The 4,639-nt window shown below is 43.7% G+C and overlaps 1 pseudogene; it reads right to left on the bottom strand.

Moving 5' to 3' along the window:
- Nucleotides 1-326: 326 nt before the first annotated feature.
- LOC110287612 lies at nt 327-1,540 on the bottom strand (annotated as a pseudogene).
- Nucleotides 1,541-4,639: the final 3,099 nt, after the last annotated feature.

Here is a 4,639-nt window from a genome sequence, read left to right as displayed (position 1 = left end):
CATCACACTGAATTTCTGGATCTAGTACACTAGAAAGAAACCCAGGAAAAGTTACCTACTGCTTAGAAGAATAAAAACCTATAAAGTTGTATAGTATTTTACAATTTAGTTGTATAGTATTTTACACTGTGTGGATCTGCAGCATCTGCTANTTGAAGCAGACATGCACTCTATGTATCCCTGCCTTACACCCTAGCTCCCCACCCCCATCCCAACCTACTACTGAATACCAAATATTGTGGATATGACCCCAAGTCACCCCAGAAAATCCAGTGAACAAGGTTAGTGTAATTCACTGGTTTGAGTGTGAGGTACAAAGAGTCCCTTCAGTCTTCATCAAAGTTCTGCTGTAGAAGAGAGTTAGTTGGCAGCCAGATTCTCATTCTTCTCACAAGCAAAATATGTTTGAATCACAAGTTCTTCAGGAAATCCTAACTCTTTTAAGCATTCTAGCTTCTTTCTCCTGAGGTGTTACTTGAATGTAGTTCATGTGCCCATTTCCAGCTTCTGCAATTCCTTCACCACCTCTACCTCCATATCCTCCTCTGCCACCTCCTCCTCCACTTTGACCACTTGCTTCCTGAACTGGTACATTTAGCATCTGAATAAAATGCTCTTGCTGTTGGCTAATTCGCTGCAGCAACTGAGGGTTCTCCCAATCTGCCTGCTGTAGCAAGGCTGGAAGCAAGGGAGGATTCTTCTGTATAATTTGTCTCATCTGTTGAAAGTGAGGCTGATTCCATAAAAATTCAAGAGGGTGGCCTCCAGAAGTGGTTGTCTTTGCTGTTCTGGTTGCTGCAGCTGCAGATACTGCTGGAGACTGAGGAGTTCTGGTACTCACAGCCTGGGGAGGAGGGTCAACCACAGCCTGACTTTCTCTATCTTCAGGGATTCCCATTAGAAGATATTCCATAGCTCTCTCAAGGTTGTTGATACTGGTTCTCAGGGCTGCAATTACTTGTTCTAGTTCATAGCCCATTGACGTGATCTCAGTTACCATATTCTCATAAGACTGACCTGTCACAAGGGCACTTGTTGCAGCTTTTGGGAAGAATCTCCTGGTGTACTGTCAGCTGGTCTTGGCTAGTAAGCACTGGTGTCTGTGCTGGCTTTTTTGCAGGTTTCTTAGGCTGAGTGTCACCAGCAGGTGCAGGTTCAGAAGATGCTTTAGTTGAGGCTGGAGTAGTGGAGGCAGGCGTTGAAGTGGGAGCCAGAGCAGGGGTGGGAGCTGGAGAGTGGCTACAGCTGCTGCTGGGGAGGAGTTGACTGTACTGGTGCTGGGAGTACTTGATTGCTGGGTTGTAGCTGGCTCTGCTGTTGTCACTGCTTTGGGTTTTGTCACCATAACCACCATAAAGTTTTTCTCATCAATTTTATATTCTTTGAGAGCAATATCATCACTAATGATTTTGCCTGCAACGGGAAAGGCATCTTTCCCTTTTTCAGATTCAATCTTCTCTTTCAATGCCTTTACCGTCTCCTCCGGGTTGATGCCGATCTAGAAGGTCTGCTGCTGGAGGGCCTTCAGGGTGACTTGCATGGTGCCTAAGCCTGGGCTTGGCCTTGATCCTTCCTTGTGCTCTCTGGAGTAAGGCTGTGGTGATGGTGGCTTGTCACATTTGCCTGGAGTTAGGCTCATCCTAGGTCCTGTGTCTCCCCTTAGAATGCAGAAGAGGAAGAGAGATTAAGGAGATAGATTTGAGATGTGNAGAGACTAGTGAGTGCAGCAGGTCGCTGCAATAGATACCTAGCTAGAGTTGTGAGATCTAAAGTGCTATGGAAAATATATGTGGTTAAGGATTTCCCCCTTGCCTCTAGGTTCTAGCACGTTAGATTTCCCCAGCTGTGGGATATTCTTCCCTTCTCCTGCCTACAGTGTTCCAGAATTTTGAGTGTAGGAATCTCCCTTTTATACTTTGCCAAGGCNGGCCCTATGCAAATCTCATAGTGGATCCATTGGGGAAAAGCCCAAAATCTTCCTTGGCATTTCCTGCAGTAACTGTTCTGCATTTTGTCTTGTCTTTCCCCTGATGTCAACAAGACTCTCTCTGGCACCAACTGTATGTGTCCAGTGCCAAGTGAGGAAAGGCTCCCATCTCAGCACCTACTACAGCAGTCATGAATGTAAGTTAGACATCCCAAATGCTCACTNGATTTAACGTGGTATCCTGGTGCCTGACAAATGAGAGTGACAGGGTACTCCCCTTCCCTCACAACATGAGACCAGAAGCAATCAAGTACATAAAATCAGCTTACAGAGTAAGAGGTGTTTAACCACCAACATATTTCTGTGACTACCAAATTGTTTTTCATTGGAGGAATCTATGTGTATACACACAGCATAGCTTAGTAAAAAAAANCATGGTTTTCCTATGTGGGCAAGGACAGGGGTTTTAGCTTAAATTTCAGGGTTGGAAAGTGAGTATAAGCAAGGAGAGGAGATGAATCCCCCAGTTAAGGCATCCAAATCTCCTTCAATCCCTCCTTTCTTTGCCATTCGTTCTGGGTCTGTGGGACCTCATCAGATCTTGCCCACATCTCAGAAACAGAATAGGACCCCAGAGGACAGGGACAATAAGATTGACAGAGTCCTTCCACACTGCTATGTCTGCTCAGCTTCTGCAGTCTCAAGTGTTCTAATTTCTTTCTGTTGTGATAAACCCATGACCAGAAACAACTTATTTCAGCTTATACTTCACATATCACAGGCCATCACTGAGGGAAGTCAGGCTAGAAACACAGGGCAGGAACCATGAGGCAGGAACTGAAGCAGAGGCCATAAAAGANCATTGCTTGCTTATTGTCTTGTTTCTGATATTTATCCCTCATATACCACCTGCCCAAGAATGCATCATCCACAGTGAATGGGCCCTACCAAATCAATCATTAATTAAGGAGATACCTACAGACTTGCTCACAAGATAATCTGGTGGAGGACTGAGGTTCTCTCTCCCCACAGGACCCTAGCCTGTGTCAGTCACACTGATAAAAACTCAGTAGCAGAACACTGCAGGATCTCTCTGAATACTATTCAAGGGGACCTTGCAATATGCTCAGAAGGCACTCAAAATCTTCTAATTGCCTTTAATTGTCAACTTGATACAGTTTAGAGTNGCCTGAGGGGTTCTCAATAAGAAAGGTAGCTAAGGAATCCAGTAGNNAGCCAGTAGGCAGCCTTCTCTGGTTTTTGTTTCAGTTCCTGCTTGAGCTCCTACCCTGGCTTCCCTCACCAGTGGTCTATAGCTTGGAAGTTAAAACAAATTAAATGTCACTGCAAGTTGCTTTTGGTCACAGTACTTTATCACAGCAACAGGGAAGGAAGACAGGATATGGAGCAACTGGAATGATGCTGGTGGGTCTTAGTTTGCTCCCTCAGACAATAACACAGACAGAAAAGATGTTTGAAGCATTTANACTCATTACCATTTTATGAAGCATTTCCATTAAAAAAATCCTTTGTGTAGACCACTGTACTACAAAACTATATCCTAGCAGCTCCTTTCAGTGCACAATGGCAACAATGAAAGCCAGGTGGGACTCTGCATGAGACGGTTGGATGCATTTCTGTGTTTACCTTTGCTGTGTCTTCTCTGGGATTAGTGTTAGAGTACTATGGAGGATGTGTTCCCAGGATCTCAGTATCATTTTCATTGGGCTCTGAACCTGATGATTTCAGTTGAATGACTGCCCACAGAGCATAGTGTAGATGACAGCAAGAGTTTATTATAAGAGAGAATGAGGAATTCTCAATGGCACAAGTGAGCAATGTCTAGACTCCATAGTGGAGGAAATCACTGTCCAGGGATGAGAGCCAAAGAGCCTGTTGTTTGGCTTTACATACCAAGGTAGGCTGCATACTTTCCCAAAGACTCTGGAACAGGCTGCTTCACCAAGAAACCTTTCTGTTCATGGTGCTGACATGCCCATGTATACTTACCCTTAAGGAGGGGGATGTTAGTATGTCTTTGTTCGTTAGTGGATCACCTTCTTCTAAGTAGTTAGTAACCTACCGATGTGACAGGCTACTAGCAGTTCAGAAACTCATGCCTCATAGCAGGGCCAGATGCACCTCGCATATCCCACTATTTTGACCCAAAGTCATGTAATATTATTTTAAAAAGAATTATGGAAAGAAAATAATAATAATACATATTAAGAATAGACATCTTCAGCACCTGGAAATACTTGGACCACAATGACACCCTGCTATCCCTATTGTCCTTTATTTTGTCTAGTCTCTTTCTACTCTTTTATGAAATTCTTTGTAGTATGAGAAGGAAGAGTTGAGCAGCACTCTCCTTCCTTAAAATCAGTGTTCTAACAAGGACACACATGGGAGATTCAAAACTGGTTTTGAAGGAAAGGATGGGGACATACACTCTGACAAATGTGGAAATATTCTATTAATCCACAAACCCACTGAAACCTTTCCTGTTGGGAAAGTGTTCTTGAGACAGAAATTTTATCCTATTTTNACAATCCTGGGCTTGAACAAAACTCTCCCTGCTACAATCTCTGTCTTCTAATTCGTTTGNTAGTGGAAATTATGTGATTTGGTAACCTAGCATCTTTCAGGTTCAGTTCTGGATTTTACAAACAATTGACAGTGGGGGAGCAACCCTCCTTACTGACTTTTAGT

Source organism: Mus caroli, unplaced genomic scaffold, assembly GCF_900094665.2.
Source record: "Mus caroli unplaced genomic scaffold, CAROLI_EIJ_v1.1 scaffold_20717_1, whole genome shotgun sequence".
NCBI classification, from domain to species: Eukaryota; Metazoa; Chordata; class Mammalia; order Rodentia; family Muridae; genus Mus; species Mus caroli.
The sequence above is the reverse complement of the archived record's forward strand: the minus strand, read 5'-3'. Positions and strand labels throughout refer to the sequence as shown.